The 17,691-nt window shown below is 42.1% G+C and overlaps 1 protein-coding gene across 5 annotated transcripts in view; it reads right to left on the reverse strand.

Moving 5' to 3' along the window:
- shf (Src homology 2 domain containing F) overlaps positions 1-17,691 on the reverse strand; it is a gene marked incomplete at its 3' end in the record, with an annotated part of 102,635 nt that overhangs the window by 83,268 nt on the left and 1,676 nt on the right. The gene's annotated exons all lie outside the window — the stretch shown is intronic.

Genomic DNA, 17,691 nt, shown 5'->3' on the forward strand with positions numbered 1-17,691 from the left:
CCTCGAGCCCTCATAGTTCCCCGGATACGCACTGCAATTTCCCTCCCTATCAGTAGGGGTGGCTGCGCAAGGTTGTTGTGCTTCTGACTACAGTGAGCAATGGCGTCCGAGAGAGAAATATAGGTACTTTTGATACAAAAATGGAGACGTGAAAGTCTGAGGAGACTGTGTCAGGAGGTGGGATGAACGTCCACTAAATGAACCGAGACTGATGGCAGGCGAATTTAACAGTCGTATTGGACCGATGAGGGACATGGACGAAGAAACCCACTTCAGGTACTTCCGAATGGCGGCTGGCAAATTTGATGAACTGCTACCTCATATTAATCATCAGAGCACCCACTGCATCCCCGTTGATGCCGCCCAGAGACTGGTTGAGGACTAATTGCAGCTCTTGCCGTCTCCGTTGTCCCTTGATGGAGTTACGGACACTTAAAAAATATTTTGTGCAGCCGAAGACGACGGCGAGGCTCTCGGGCGACGTAGAGGGCTCTCCGTAAACGAGCTAAAATGAGTCTTAAGCTAAAATGAGTCTTTTAAATTAAAACCTCTCAATTAAACTTCTACTGGTCTGATTTTAAGAATACATCTGCAGCTGAAAACACTGAATAACTTAATTGTGGCACCTGCTGTGTACACTAACATTATAAGGTTTGTAGGGGCTTGTCATCAAACAGCTTATGCCACACAAAAAAGACTTACATTTTACAAGCATGTGTATATTTAGCTCAAAGTAGAGCAGTAAAACCTCCTTTCAGCACCTGACTCATGTTTCTTCCAGTCAGCAGGGAAAACCAGCTTTTTTTCCAGCCTTTCAACAAAAAAATACAAATGACACTGAAAGAAGTTGGTTGTGGTTTCACTTTCATTTTGACTTGAGACTCAAAAGTCCAACTACATTCTTCATAACATTTGTTTAAGAACATGGTTACCGTCTGTAGTAATAAAAATGAAATAAATAAATAATACGTATTCCTAACAGACCTCTCTGTCATCCATCTGTGCAGCAGGTACCGCTGGTAGAGAAACAGGGAGAGGGAGGGCAGGGCTGTAGCTAAGCCAGCACCGTGTTTGTGCACAACATGTCATTAAATGGCCACCAAAAACGGCGAAAATAACACTTCTCTACATGTTTGTTGAACAGGTGGTTTGGTTTGGGAGAGCAGGTGGTGGCTGTTGGGTTTTCACGTTTATATTCTGTACAAACACAGACAAATGTCCTTCCAAACTCAAGATACAGCAACATTCACCCACAGCCTCCCCCCACTTTGAGTGTCAAGCGCATCACCACAGCGGATCAAAACAAGGTATATTATTATATATATTATATTATAATATTATTATATGACCACTTATATCAAACACAAGTAATATGACATAAATACTGCTATAGTGTACAGCTGAGCTACACGAAGGAAGCCCTAAAGCTAGAGGAAATGATCTTGGTCAGGTGTATGGGACAATTGCCAATTCCCAATCAGTTCAAAATGACCAGAAAATCCCTACAAATTATCCGTTTTTGGTGAGTATCAACTCCACCCAGTGTCACAATCAGTGTTCAACAGTAGGCGGCCAACACTTGATCCCTTTTCAGGTTTCTCAGGATTGAAACCATCAAAAGACCACCTCTAAATAAAAAAGGCCTCAGCCACTGCAGCCCGGTTCATGTTTCGGTGGGAGATGTGGTTGATATTTCCCCAAATTGTTGCAATGTGTCCCCACTGCACTAATGACTGTGCACTCAACAGAAGCAGGAGCATGAGGTTGTGAAGAGAGGGGTACTTCGAGAGTGATGGCGTCGCCTGGGGACACACCATCTGCCTTGTGGCATGCCAGGGTGTGTCAGGACTGCAGCCAAGCCACACTTGTCATGAAAGTAAAATTCCCCTCTCAGCAGTGCGGAGGGACTGCTGAGTGCCTTAATATATCAGGTCTTGGCTAAGCTGTGATGCAAGCCTGTGCGTATCTCACAAAGGTGCCTCACAGGCTTAGGCCATGTCCATGCGTTGGTTGGGTCCTGCTCGGCAGCATAGAGTGAGAACTCACTCAATTACTTTCATTCCACAGCTCAGATCCCAGGTTGGCCCACGTTTTACACCTGCCAGAGCTCTGGCAGCCCCCGACACAGACTTCTTGAAATGCAATGTGGCTCTCAGGCGATAAAGCTGATTTCAAATCAGTGAGAACAGAGGGAGAACATTAGTAAAGGAGGGAGAGTGGAGTGGGCACCTGCCACTTTGGCTCATTGTTCAACGGTGCCGGAGCTTCGAGGATTGCAATTCGATTGGGCCTCGGTCTTTCATTAGAAATGGGAAAACACAGGCTTCAACTCTTTCTGCGTTCTTAATTGACAGCGAGATTGTGTTTGGCCAGCTAATCAGTTCATCTGGAGCAGAAGAATCAAACTTTTTTTTTGATCCCCACAGTCGGGGATTCAGTTATAATAAGCTGCTGTGTTTGTCGGCACTTTGAGAAAGCAACGCGTCCAGTGTTGGCAATTTGAAACGATAAACAAATATAAGCCACTGCGGTTTAACGGCAGACCGGTAATTTCACCATGCGACAACAGCGCAGACACATTCAGACATGTTCATCGATGGAAATGAAGTCGCACTCCCGCTGAATGAGTCCTGACAAGAATATGATATTAATGTCTTGGCCGATCTAGGAAGGATTGAATGCGTCAGGGACTAGTCAAGGTTAAAGCCCCTCTGAGACTGGAGGAAAAGTCAGCAGCAGCAGCAGGCTATAGACGGAGGAGGGGTGAAGGGGGGACTGACGTGTGTGATTTATGTCTCGCGCCACAAGGGATTTCAACCACTGATAACCTAATACAACTCAGTGCTTAGCAACTCAATTGCATCAAGGCATTTGAAAAGGCTTTGTTTTTCCGCTGCGGCAGCTCTTTTGTTCTTCAGTGTAACGAAAAAAAAAAAAAGTAAACATGCCGCTATTGTCAGGACAGAAAGACATTTTACAGAAGGGTAGAGTAAGGCAAGGGACAAAAAGACAAAGAATGAAGAGACACTATTTCCAATGCGGATGACAGTTTCGACTGTCTGGATGGGGGGGGGGGGGGGTAAAAAAAAAATGTTCAAATGTTCCAGTGAAAGCAAAAGTCAGCAAGCTCTGGTAAGTGCCTGTGCTGACGGCTGCTGCACCTTATCTTTGTCTTTAAACACAGGATGGATGCTGTGTGTGTGTGTGTGTGCATTCACCTGCAGAGAACCTGGCCACAGTTTGAGAACTGGTACGAAAGGGGATGTATTTAAGCGGCAATAATCACAGCTTTTCTGCTGAAATAATGCAGTTACTATCAATACAAGAAGGTTCATATTTCCGAGACACGAGTTTAAATCTTGTTACAATTCATTGAAGGCCTCCTGATGAAGACTGAACCCTACTGGGTTCTTTATCTCCAGAAACAGATTAGGCAGATGGGGAAACTGGTGCCGCCTGTAACAGAGAGACAGTGCCGGAGTGAATTTCCAACCCGAGAGAGCTGACATTAATGAAACTTTATTGAAATGTTTCCTGAAAAAAAAAAAAAAAAAAACGACTGCTGCTTGAGCATTTTGCCTCTCAGTGCGCCGAGAAGAGGGATGTGCCTCCTCTAAAGGCCCACTTAAGGGAGTCTGCTGAGGCAGCTAATCAGATTATTACATTTACTACGAAGACGCTATTTCACAATCAGTCAAACGCTACTGCAGTCCGTACATGAATGAAGAACACGTCGCTGCAGATAAACAAAAAACATCTTCATTTCAAAGTGTATTATTTTGGTTTGCTTTGAATCTAATTGGACAATTATTCAAAAGCAGCCTTGGTAAACACACAATTTGTCCTGTGACATTTGAGCAAACAAGGTAAAAATATCTCTTTACACTAGGGCAAATAATTCAATAACAATATATATTGCCATATAATGTTCTACTATATCAGCATAAAAAAGGTCAAACACATAGTGGTACAATGTTTAGGCACTGTGCACACACACACATTATGATATAACACATAATTGTGATCAATGTTTCACCTTAAACATTAAGTGTTTAGAAATTCAAAATCATGATTAACTGCTCAACTCTCACTCAAAAACAACACTCAGTCTTTACCTGGCTAACAGTTTAATGTGATAATTGTCAATATTGAGTGACAGTGAAAGTAAAATCTCACAACAAACACAAATTACGAATTTCTCTATTTCTTTTCCTTCTTAAAAACAAACTACAACTGACATTTTTCAAAACAAGTTGCTATAACTTTGTTTTTATTTTCCTTTGTGGGATTTGAACAAAAATTCCCCTTTGAGATAAAGTGCAACAATACACAAGCCTTGAAACAAGCAAGATGGCAGGCCCCAATGTAAACAATAGCAACAATAAATCTTCAGTAAGCTTTCTACCGTCTTCAAACAATGTCCCAACTTGAAGCAATCTTATCTTAACTACAGGAGTCCAGGAGGAGGTTGGTGATGGAAGTTAAAGGGAAATCTGATCCTGAACTACAACTAAATGGATAAAATCGTCAAATAAGATACTGTTTTTGGTCAAATCTCTAATTATTTCTTCACGTATTAGCTAATAATTAATTGAAGCACAGCCTTAAGCTTCAGAAAAACACTAACATTGTTTCTTGGCATTAACATTAGCAGGTTCAGGACTATTATGGTCAGTGCGTGATGTAAACTACACTGGATTAGATCAAGCAACACCACCAATTTCACATGTGTCCAACAGCTTCGCTTCTAGCTGCCGACTTATTTATTACACACAACCCCCACTTAAACATTGGGAACACATTAAATGTCAGTTCCTCAGAACTCTTGCACTCTTGCCCATGTGGGGCAGCTTCCGCGCGACATCCAATGCTGGAGCCGGGTCTTTTTGGCACACAGACAGAGGTTACGTTTGCTGTTGATCATGGTTTGCATGGGAACGACTCCAGATGCAACGAGAGCAAACGCTGATAACATGCGCCACACTTCTGTAGGAAAACATCAGTGATGCATGAAGGAAAGGGAATGCAAATTCAAGTTCCCCCATAACACCACAGTATGGGTTGCACATATGCACTCGCAAATCATGAGCATCTGCATGATTTGCGCACACTTGCATGCATGAGAAAAGGTTTCAACAAGATCTCAATCAACAATATCTTCATTATCAATGCAAAGTCCATAGATAATTACACCTATGGGCTTGCAGGTGATCAAAATGAACTTATCAAAACTATAGTTTTTTAGTATTTAATGGAACAATCGGTGATTACAGTTGTATTTCTTACAATTAACCTCTCTCTGATTCCGACATCTCTATTCTGTGCAAACCCTGATGAACAGCAATGCACACCTGCTTTGGTCCCCACTAATTCACATAGGTGTGTGTGTATGTCAGCTGGAGGAGGTCTCACACACACATTCACATTCACACTCACACGCGCATGCACACACACACACACACACACTCTCTCTGACAACACAGTAGGGACCAAAATAGGTAAAATTTGCTTTGCTGCACAGTTGTTGGACAGGTGGTTTGGCACTGGTGTGTTTACTTTTATATTCCGTGCATATACTACAACATTCAGCTGCTTTGGTCCCCACTAAAGCATATGTAACAGAGAGACAAGGAGAGAATGTGGCATTCTGGCCTCTGAACCAAACAAAATGTACACCATAACAAAAAAGTTTAACATTTTGTGTGTTTTTATAGGTCAAAAGGTTACAAGGATGGTTTTGCTATGCATAATAAATTGTTTATACACTTCTAAAGTTCTTAAAGCACTGCTTAATGTAACCTACTTATAAATAACTAAACATCAGGCACCTGATATCACTCCTGCGTCATAATTTTCAGGCTATAAAGTAAGCAGGTGTGAATAAATAATGGTGATAATTTTGAAAGCGGCACCGATAAAAAACGTATATCTTAATCATCCATCCCTTTTTATAAATTCTACCTCAGCAATTCACTTACGGGGTAATTACCTGTCTTTGACAATTTCACCCACCTAAACGTGAACCCTCACAAATCAATACACTCTTTCGGTGCCTGCTCTTTTCTGATAAATGAAAGCATGGCCTCCCCAAGGCAGTGAAGAAGAAAAAAACCCACCACATCTTGTCTCTAGGGACCTGCTTCATTGACACAAACTCCACACAGCCACTTACGACCACCAGTGGAGAAGAGAGAGGAGCCCGAAGGTTGCACCCTTTAAAGGTGTTCTTAATGCGGCAGATATTCAAGATTAAGTACTTTAAGACATGCTTGACAAAATCCAATTTCCTTCCCCTGCTCCGATCCCTGTGTGACTAAGTTATTGGCAGTGTTTCTGCTACACACAGTTAGCGGTGCGGCGCCACTCTCCAGAATAATTCAGGCGCTATGATGGAAAGTTTAAATTTGATAAAATACAATAATCCTGAACCTATGTGAATGATAGAGCGACCCTGAACATGGCTACAAAAGGTTTCTAACATTAATAAAAAAGCAGATTTTTCATTAAAGTGTGAGGTATACAGTATATACAGTACATGTTTCTCCCAGAATGCCTATATGCAAAATCGTCATTGTTCATCATGGCTTTTCAAAGATGTGCTAGGATGCAGGCTTTAAATATTTGGGGCAGTTATTCATAAAGCAATTGGAGAAACAAGCCTCAGTTCAGCTAGAGATTTTAATGTGAGGAGATCTGGGTCAAACTGTGGCCTCAGATCACCTGTGTGTGGCAAGGATACATCAAATTTCCTGTATGTCGCCGAATCTGACAATAGGGGGAATATGCAGGGTGGAGTCCAATCACGCTGCCATTGCTACGTGGTTTCCCACCTCTTCAAGTAGGACAGCATAAGTCGAGAGAGGCTATATTAAGAGGGGTGAGGAACAATCACCAGTCTGCTGCCACAAACAGCTGTCAGCAGCTACAACAAGTATGTGCCAACGCCATTTGTCACCATTTCTGACATCTCGTTGAAACAGCTGAGAACATAAACCATGGATATATTTTAGCGACGCGAGCCGCAGCAGCAGCCAGGACGCGCAGCCTACACGGAGAGGCGAGCGCAGACTTGTCAAGTTAAAAAGGGAATGTCACCAAGTTGTAAACACTTCCTGTCAGGAAGGGAGCACTTCCTTAATCCTGGAGCAACCCAACCATTCCAATCACATAATCAAATATTGTTCAGCTTTAACAATGCCAGTGCAATGTGGAAACAGATCGGAGCGACATCACAACAGGATCAGTGTGGTGTCTCATTTGTAAAACATATGAAATGTAAGTCTGGAATCCCACTCGGGAGAAATGCAAGCGTTCAGCTTCCTGGTGGGCGCTCAGATCGCATTGCAAGACAGAAGTCTGACTGTCTGCTGCTGCAGTGTGACACAAAAACAACTGGCTGCAATGCTCTCTCCCACATATTGTTTTTTGATGCAAATATAATTCTTTAGTTACACTTAAGATCGTTTGTGCTGTGTCTGGGAGGAAAATCTGATTTCACCGAAATTGTGCAAAAAACAACAACTCAGTGTTTCATAGTGATTCTCCCTTTCAGATGGCTTGCACCCTTAGGGCACTATTTGTTCCTTTTAATCGGTGTGTGACGATCTGCCTCAGCCTACCCGGACTCCCCTCCTTTCTAGACTCAGCTACATACACACTGTCATTAAGCAAAACAGAGCCATGTGTTGACAACTCCCCAGTGGCCAGAGCTGCAGCACTAGTCTGCAGACTAATTGTAACCTGGTGGAGTCACATGACTGATCTTCTGGTGCAAAGCTAGACAAAGCAAATCGAGCAACACAACACTCACAACAGCCCTCCATCGGGGGACTCTTTAAACTGCAGAGAAGGCTCTCCCATACAGTGGGGAAGAGGGGAAAATAAGCAAACAATAGCTACAGGCCATCATTTCAGAGGTCTGTAACTTTCAGGCACATGTGGTGAGATGGTGTTTACCAAAATTATACCTCGACAAAAAGCTGAAAACCTTTCAGTGCTCAATTGAATGAGCATTGCATTATGGCTTCCAGCATATCCACCGGATGACTTCATCCTGTTTAGAGGGAGGCACGCACAGTATGAAGCCGTGCACCACGGCGCACTGTGCTCCTTCCTCCCTTTCAAAGTACTCTTCAAGGATTTTTGTTCAGATCACAGGAATGTGTTGTGACAGTGTTTTCTCAATGAAAGTAAAGCTGGAGAGTGTTAAAGAAAGTGAAAGGAGGTACTTTATTGTATAATTTTGGCGAAGGTAATGAAGACTGAATATCGTGTCCAGTCTTGAAGAAGCCCAGTGAGTTTATGAAAAGGCTTCAGATGCTTAAAATAGCTCAGGAAATGCATGGCATTCTTTCACACTTCAGCAGAGAATTAAAAAAGTCAGACTGGAAACATTTGCAAATCTTGCAAATCACACTTACTATAGCAAGACGTCACACTTTAGACTTCACTGTTGCTCGTCACAGCAGCCATGGCAACACACAGGCTGAGTTATACATTTATCTCAATTGTCAAAACAATTATGTGCTCGCTTAAGACGTGAGTCACAATCTTTCCACTGCCGATGGTAAGAAATTTGTCACTGCTGAGAATGATTAAGAGAAACAACAATCCACACGGCATGAACAACACATCTTTTACAGTCATCTGTTCCACCTGGGTATGATATTGTCACAGTTGTGATAAACTAAAGTAAAACATCAACATTTTTTTAGGACTGTGGGAAATTACTGTTCCAACTCTGCACTTGTTATGCTGGGATTACATTTTATCCAGCGCTGTGGTGATTTTTTACATTATATTCGACTTCTCCTCAGTCACAGAGCAGGTTTGTGAAAACACATCCTGCAACGACCCGACACTTTAGTCCACCCGGGTCCTGCCATCACCCCGAGCAGCCCTCTGATACCGAGAGCAAAAGCACCACGCTTAAAAAAATGGCTGATATAACAAAACATGATGGTTTCTGACGCTTTCGTTCATTTTCTGGCTCCCAGAGGAAAACCAATCTCACAGACTCAGGTGATATTGACATTTGTGCTCGACATTTCTTCTATCGCGAGCAAAGATGAGGGCACGAAAGGCCAGTGGGGATGCATTTATAAAAAAAAGAAAAACTGCGCTGAAATCTGGAGCGCCTGGGTGGAAGACTGAGCAGAGATATTCACAGTGTGGTGAAGTGAAGACGAGCCAAACACTACACACTCACTACAAGCCCTCATCTACCGGTGCTGAAGTACTGTGAACTTTGAAAGTGCTAGAGTTCAACCTGGATATTTACGATCGAATACAGAAATACACATAATAATGCATTGATGTCATGGACTTAAAGGTCCCATATATTATATCCTATTTCGCCAAATTAAACTAGTTCCTTGGTGTCCTAATGAACATGGATGAAGCACCACAGCAGTTCAACCACCCTGCCAAAACAGCCCTGTTAAGAACGCTCTCTTCAGTAGTATCTCTTTAAAAATGAAAACTTGTAAAACGAAACTTAAAGGACAGGATCAGCCACAGATGCTACTGGGAGCTAACAGCAGTTAGCATTTGGTAAAGTGATCATTTCCAGGCTCCAGCAGACACATTGGCGTCATATATAACATGTATCCACTGAACAGATAAATCCTCCCAGGTTGGAAGTTTGTGTAGGACTCTGTGCTGCACTGTGGAGTCAAGAATAGAACTTTTCGCGGACTTCCGGTTTTCGGATTCCGTTGCCCTCGTCAGTGTTTTACGGACAAAGCGGAGCTCCACGAGACAATTCCAGGAATTTAGCGCATTGAGACGTCCTAATGAGTGCAGAAGTCAACATTGCGTGCTTTATCTCCTGTACTTAGGCTGAGGAGGACCACAACAACATGAGTGAGTCATCTTTTTTAACCCGACTGGTAGGGCCTCCAGACTCCAAAATATAAGTCGTAAAATGATTAAAAAGTTGATTTTGCATAATGTGGGACCTTTTATATAGACCTACATATCAAACATAAGCTATGTTCACGTGGACACAAGTAATTGGCATAAAAGTCTAATCGGAAAATCCAAAAACACTGATCCAACACAACCCATTATGAAATCTATTTCATTCCAAACCAGAGGGGGTTAGGGTTTCCACAAACCTGACATATTGAACTGATGATCTGTTTGAAGAAAGCGGTGTATTTCCATTCCATAAAAAGAATACTGACCAGACACGTAAGTCATAGATACAGAAGAGGAGGAAAATGAAACGGACGTGGAAGTGATGTACATTTTGCACATGTAAGCATAGCTATTGATGATGCCAAGGGGAGTTCTGCATCATGACTAGATAGGGCAATGTTTGCCTGCAGCCCTTAACAAAGGTCACATGATCTTTTGGTCAGTCACTGTGTCACATTAGGTGATTACAGAGCCATAAATCCATGCTGCGACGTGACCGACAGACATGACAGATGACACGGTGGTACCAAAACCGACCGATCATTACGATCGATGTGATGAAATTCAAAAGGAACCACAAGGCAGGGCTAAACAACACTCAGAGAGAAAACACAGCACTGTGTATGATTCTTGCTTTGTTGAGGACAGGTTGGAGCATCGGTCCCTCAAAGAGAACCTGAGGTTCTTTGTTTGTGCTTGTTACTTCTGCAGAATGCTCTGTGCTTTTATTTATCAATGTCACTGACGTCAAAAAAAAACAAAAAAAAAAACACGCTGGACATTCTGTCTGGAGGCTGTGAGGTGTCCCAGATCCATCTAGGATTGTTGTTCACTATAACACACGACTCACCGTGTTATAGTCTACGTTATACACAGGTGTACAGCGCATACCCACTACAAATATACCACTTTAAAAAACGCCAGAAGTTGCACTCATGTGATTTGTTTTTGCAAATTAAAATTGGAGATGACAGTCATTTTCATTAAACACACTAATTAAATATAATAAAATTCAGCATGTGCATACTTGTTTGTAGGTTATTGCACTGCTGGTCTGGCAACCCATACTGCTTTGAGTGTGTAATTTTTTTTTTTTTTTATGTGACCAGGAAAAAGTGGTCTGCACTCAACATGCCTGACCGTTGCAGTTTACTGTCCCTGCACACTAATGCATCACAGTTATAAACATAGAAGCGAGAGGAAATGAAAAGGAAGAAAGCAACACTTTTTGAGTGTTTTCAACAGCCCTGTGTTGCGAGCCTGATCATAAAATACCTCCACTGGTAAGTGTATGTACAGTATGTGATGGATATACTATACTAGAGTAGGGATGTTATATTCATTGTCTGCCTTTGTTGCTATTGTTGTGTCCACTTCATAAGCAAGCTTACACTATGCAGCTTGTTATTTATTTATTTTTTGTAGACGCTGTGCTGAAACAATTACTGGATTAATCGATTATTAATCGATTGCAAAATTAATTGTCAAATATTTTGATCATCGATTTATCGGTTTGAAGCTTTTTTCGTGATTAAAACAAGATTTCTGATTGGTTCTGCTCCTTAAATAGTAAATATTTTCTGGTTTCTTTGCTCCACGTAACAAAGAAAGCATTAAAACTGAATCATGTTGGTTTGTGGACAAAAACAAGACATCTGAGAACATTATCATTTCCAGGTTTGACAAACACTGATCAACATTTTATGGACCAAACGATTACTCGATTAAATCGAGAAAATAATCAACAGATTAACCGATTATCAACTGCAAAACGTGCAGGGCAGACAGGTGCTGGCACCCTGCACGTTCAGTCGTGCTAAAATCATGCTTTAAATGTCCAGTGTGAAATGGGGAATGAAGACACTGCTCGTGTGCATCTATGTCATACTTTAAAACGGTAGCATTTATAATATATATATAAAATAATGCAGGAAATTTTTCTGACTAAGGCCCCATCCCAATCTCCCCTAAACCTACATTTTTTGCAATGCATTTACCATTTACTTAAAATGAACCCTCAAAATGTAGTGAGCTCTTATGCGGGCTCAAAACGAAGTGGAAGATGAAATTACCCATAATGCTTTGCGAATTCAGCGGGCCGGTAAATGTTTTTTCAACAAAGATGGCGGCCACATCTGCAGAGGAACAATTTCGTTGTAAGTATATTTTCGCAAATAAGCGCTTTACAATGTCGAAATGTGTTGGAATATGTTAGTTTGATATACATCCAGAGGACTTTTTTTTATTTTCTTTGAAAACTAATGTCAGAAAATAACTGACGATTTATGAAAGCAGCTAGCCAACTAGCGGCTATTTTCCAAGTGCTTTGAGAGAGTATACCCATCATGTAAAGCTACATGACGGGCAACACAAAAACTCGATCCGAATAGTATCGTCAACATGTGACATATGTAAGCACGTTCGTTACGTTCACTACGCTAATTTTGCATATAGTGATGTCCCAATTCCACAGGGAAGCCACTTCCCTCAACGAGGGGAATTTACGGTTGAGGGCACACCAAACAATGTCAAATTTTTAAGGGGGAGAAATGGGATGGGGCCTAAATTCCTGTGTTATTGGTGAAAATGGAAAGTGCTTTACAAATGCACCTATAGTGTTACTTTCCTCACCTTATTCTTTGACCACGTATAAAAGATCCTACCTGGTTTCACTGCGATGTTATTTGTAAAATATTATGCCAGTAACAAAGAAACACACTCACAGGAAGCAAAACACAACCTTTTCAGCAATGAAAACCATATTTTTATGTTTACCCCTCCTGCATAATAAGTTGAATTGCTGGCTGAGCATGCCTTCTTATACAATAGCGCATGGAGGGAAAATAAGTACAGAGGACATCTGTCAATCCATACGCCTCTGTTGGCTGCACATTAGCTGTCTGGGCCTCTGATGCAACTGCATACTTCTATAGATAGATATGCAACTTGGCTCAGAGGATCAGTGAGTCAAAGGGACCCAGAGCCCTGTAGGGAGCAGGAGCGAGATTGGAGCAGCAGTTTCCCAGGCGCAGATACACTATCAGCCAAGATACTTACGATGACGGGGCCGCGGCACTTCACAAGGATGCTGCCGCCCCGTCAGCTCTGCACCGCTGCTTTTGTTTACGCGTTTCCAAGTGGAGTCCGTCAGGACTTGCGGGTGTCCTTGAGAAAGGCGAGGTTAGCGCCGAGTAGAGCGATGAGCTGGGAGATGAAGCCTTTAATTAGCTCCATGGCGAGATGATAATTGATCATCTCCCTCAGCTTACTTTACCATGACCAGTGGCATCATTAAAAACAAAATGCTTTGTAAACCTCAGAACTACAAGTGACAATAGGCATGGAAATACAACTACAGACATATTCTCAACAGACAACACCTCTAAGGAGATAGTAGGGGAAAAAAGGCTATGTGAAAATGGAGCTGATATATTATAATTTGCAGAACAGATAGAGATAACTTCTTTATCTTCCCTTTTACCCAGTGGAGGCCTGTGAATTGAAATGGACTTGAGGAAATTCACTTGATGCCGCTATTGGCATTTCAGGAATTAGGTAAGCACTGATATAATTAGCATTCATGAGTCAAGTAATTAAATCATCAATGAAACTAAGCAATGCTGTTAAGACACTGGCTACTTTGCTCTGTCTCCTGCAAGTCAGTGTTTAGTCAGCGAGTAAAACACAGCAGATAGTGTCTCAGGTTATTTTCACATTAATATCCATGTGTAGATTGCAAATACTTAATTATGTTTGCCCTGCCCACAAAAATAACGTTGTAAAGTAAAACTACAATGGCTAAAAAACTATTATAAGTATGAGGAAAGGTTATGGAATATTAGATGACAGAGAGGCTGGCTAAGAGTCTAATCTGGCTAAAATAAAAGTATGATAAAACTTCTAAATTACATTCAGTGGCACACAGAAGTCTAGGTGCACCGACTCATTTGACTTAACTTTAGTGCATCAATGTGCGGGCTTTGAGCTACATCACCACAAGGTGCCAGATTTACTGTTACTGTAATTTATGATTATTATTTTCATGCTCAATAAAACTGAAGTTGATGTGCCGTTAACTCTTGTGGGATAGACAGTGAATTTGCTCACAGGGATCAGGATTACGCTTGAGTTTGTGATTTTTTTACGTCTGGAACTCGTTCCCCCAGGTTTTCCTCGCCTACATCCGACAAGGTACTTGTAAGTGTAATAATTGCAGTTATTAAAATAATTGTGAAGATTATCTTTGGGACATCCAAACTAGGTCTACTTCCTTCCATTGAGCCGTCGCTCCAAAACTCACTAGCCAATCAGCAGGTAGCTTCCTAAGCCCCGCCCACGGACAGAATTGCAAACATAAAAACAGGGAGCAGTGAGCTTTTGTCCAAGTCGGTCACAGGCCATAAATAACATTATAAACATGAAGCTGTGCAAGCCGCACAACATCTCACCAAGGGCCGTGATTGGCCCACGGGCCATAGTTTGGACACCCTGCACTAAAGCACGTTTTAATCCGACAATATTGTTGAAGGGGTTGACTGACTGACAATCTTTTCCTTTATTATTCATTCCAACACGAACCATTGCAACATCAGAATGAATACAGATCTAACACAGTCAAACATCAGCCGGAGGGAAGAGTAACAGGAAAATGAGCATCCTCCCACAGAGACTGTTGAGACAAGTGACTACTATACATACACATGTATATATATACACACGCATACATACGTCATATATGCCAGGTTCGTGTACAGCACTTAAACAATCCTCACTTGGAGAGTCTCTCTCTGAGAAAGATTTACAAAATGATCATGTCCAGCCACAGTTGGAAAGAAGCTTCAGGTCGAACTGTAATCCTCGCAGCCCTCAATGAGGCAACAGTGTAGTTACTGAAGAGCACAGTGACTTACTGACAAAGGCTTTAAAGTGCCAATTATACATCCGCTAATACATTTGCAGCCATGTTCTCATGTTCGTGACATTTTAGAAATATTTCACCCGGTGGCTTATTAAATGTGACAACTGCAAGACTGTTTTTTTTGTCTGTCTGTGTGTGTGTGTGTGTGTGTGCTTTGTTTTTTTGTTTTCTGTCTTATGTATGAGAGTTATTCCTGCTGCAAACTTCTCTCTCTGTAAGGTTTAACTCTTGATTCAACAGCAGCACAAAGAAAAAAAGTCAAAATCGAAACGGCTTTAAGAAGTCACAGTCTTCATAATTGTATCATAATCTGAGGATTAGTCAGTGGAAAGAACATTTGAGCATGATGTTAAAAATGTGTCCCCTTTAAGCGTCGCTTCCACAATTCTACTTCCTCTTCTCTTGACCACTGGGATGGGATTTGGTGAAAAAATTCTTAATTTCTTAATCTTAATCTTATTCACTCACTATCTGCCATGTTTGTGTGTCCTTACACCGTCTTGCTTTTGCTGCATCGTAAAGACACAGATTACGTTGTGACTTTGTTGCCTCTTTCATCGATATAGAATATTTAGAAACAAATTTGTGACAAAACTGACAAAAAACAAGGGCTGGTCATGTTCAGCAAAACACCAATTCTGTCACACTTTGCTTCTCCAGAACTGCGCCGTTTCAACGTATCCCTCAGCACCTGTCAATCAGCTGTCTATAATGATTTTGTTCATTCACACTACGTGGTATGAGGTAATTAAACCACATATACTGTATAATCATCTACGCTGTGTGTTAAAGCTAAATGGTAAAAGAGCTTGGGCAGAGACATCTGTCTTGAGCAGATCCAAATTGGCATTAGTTAACCAGAACTTTAATCTATGTTAATCAGTTTCAACAGTTGCAGTGGTTGGATGATGTGTGGAGATTCTGGCTGCCCATTTGTTTTGCTGATAAAAGATGGATGTTAATGAAACCTGAGCTGAAGCCAGCTGAAGGCAGAAGACAGAAATTCATGTTGCATGAGGGGAAAGGGAAAAAAATAGCCATGCTGGTAACAGTTGTGTTTTGTGTGATTAAACACTGGGACAAGAAAAAAAAAAGATCATGCAACACTCTTGTGACACACCTTGTAGACATTGTGGCTTCCGATTCAAAATGTGGAGCTAAAACCAACTGTGAGCTCGCCACAGGACACAGCACAGGTGTAAAAGCAAACACGGTTTGGGCAGGAGGAGGAGGAGGAAGTAGCATGAAGGTGAAATTAAGACAACCGCAAGAATTTGGGAGCGCGGGCTGCGACAGCATGGCGTGATCCGAGGAGGAAACAGTGAGCGCGCACAGTGTGTATTTTCACATGGTCGTGATTTCTCCTCATGTGCGCGAGCCGTGCAGGCGCATTCCTCGGCGGGATAGCACTCATCATACAGTATGTCCTTAACCTCGCCGACACCAAGCGTCTCAGGTTCCTTCAAATGAACCTGCTGTGTGAATTCCTGAGAGGCCTGACGTGACAGTACAACAGTCATGCACACATTCTGCCTGTATGTGCAATCGGCTCTGTGTTGGGACGAGGTTTGAGCTGTTAGGCTCACAGAAGTGTGCGAAGAGAGAGGCTCAAATTAGAGCTATACATCCATAAACTCATCACCAGTAATACTACCCCCCCCCCCCCCCCATCCCCGGGAGGCAGCAGCAGCAGGGATCACTGCAAAATGAGAACATTCACTAAATTGATCTGTCTAGTTAAATAAGATTAGATTAAAGTTAAATTAGAGACACTCACACTGGGTTAAGTCTACATCAGTGGAGTTGCTTGGGAAAAGGCTGCACACGCACACGCACATTTCACCCAGTAGTGAACTGTGAGTTAATGTCCCTGCACAAAGTGAACAAAAGACACTATTAAAGACGTCACTATTAAATTCATATCCACTGAAATACTGAGATGTGTGTGTGTGTCAACACGGCCTGGGCTGCTCCCTCCACTGCATGGCACGGCACAGCACACCCTGTTAGTGCAGGTTACTTATCTGACAGACGGGGGGGGTGGTGGATGTGTGTCGCAACTTGTGTGGACAGCTGTTGTGCGGTCGTGATAACAAGTAGAGCCAGTTGTAATGATTCATTCCTGACACGAGTATAGCTGAGGTCAAACGCTTCATACACAGATTGTTTTTCTCTCCGTGACAGTGAAAACTACAGGCCTGTTTCCACAGCAGCAGCATACGTCCTGGCACAGGTGGTCAGCCGTTACATTTACGACGGCTCCGTTTGGCCCGTGTAGGGTCAGGAGGGTGCGACAGTCGGTGAGCCGTGGTGCGTCCAAAAAGTGACGCGGCGAGCCATAAATATCTCGGAAGGCGGCCGTAACACGGTAGCTTTTCGCTTGTCCCGTAGCGTTAGATACAGCGACTGAACCGTTGTTTATGAAAAGAAAGGAGATAACGCTGCGACATTATCAAAGGCAGCAGCAGCTAAAATTACAATGGACATTGATGCTTATCAGATACCATCGCCTGTCAGCTTTATGTTAATCTCATCAGGGACTGTAACTGTGACCACTTTTGTGACATGCCACGTTTCCCATTCTTTTATTTCATTTTCATTTCCTATGACTAACAAGTAAAGTTCCCTTACGTCACTGATGTCCACTATTACCATAAACACTGCCAGTGCCTCTTAACCCTTTAAGTTACTACTCAACCATTTGGTCAACCACACCTTAAGTCACTATATCTCATTGAAAAATGCATCAAGCTGAACTCACTAACACTTAATGTGACTTGCTCTGAATGTTGTACTTTATGGTTTATTATGAACAGACGTCTGGTAGAGGCCAGTCTAGTTTCAAAAAAATA

Source organism: Microchirus variegatus, assembly GCF_963457635.1.
Source record: "Microchirus variegatus genome assembly, chromosome: 14".
In the NCBI taxonomy this organism is placed as follows: Eukaryota; Metazoa; Chordata; class Actinopteri; order Pleuronectiformes; family Soleidae; genus Microchirus; species Microchirus variegatus.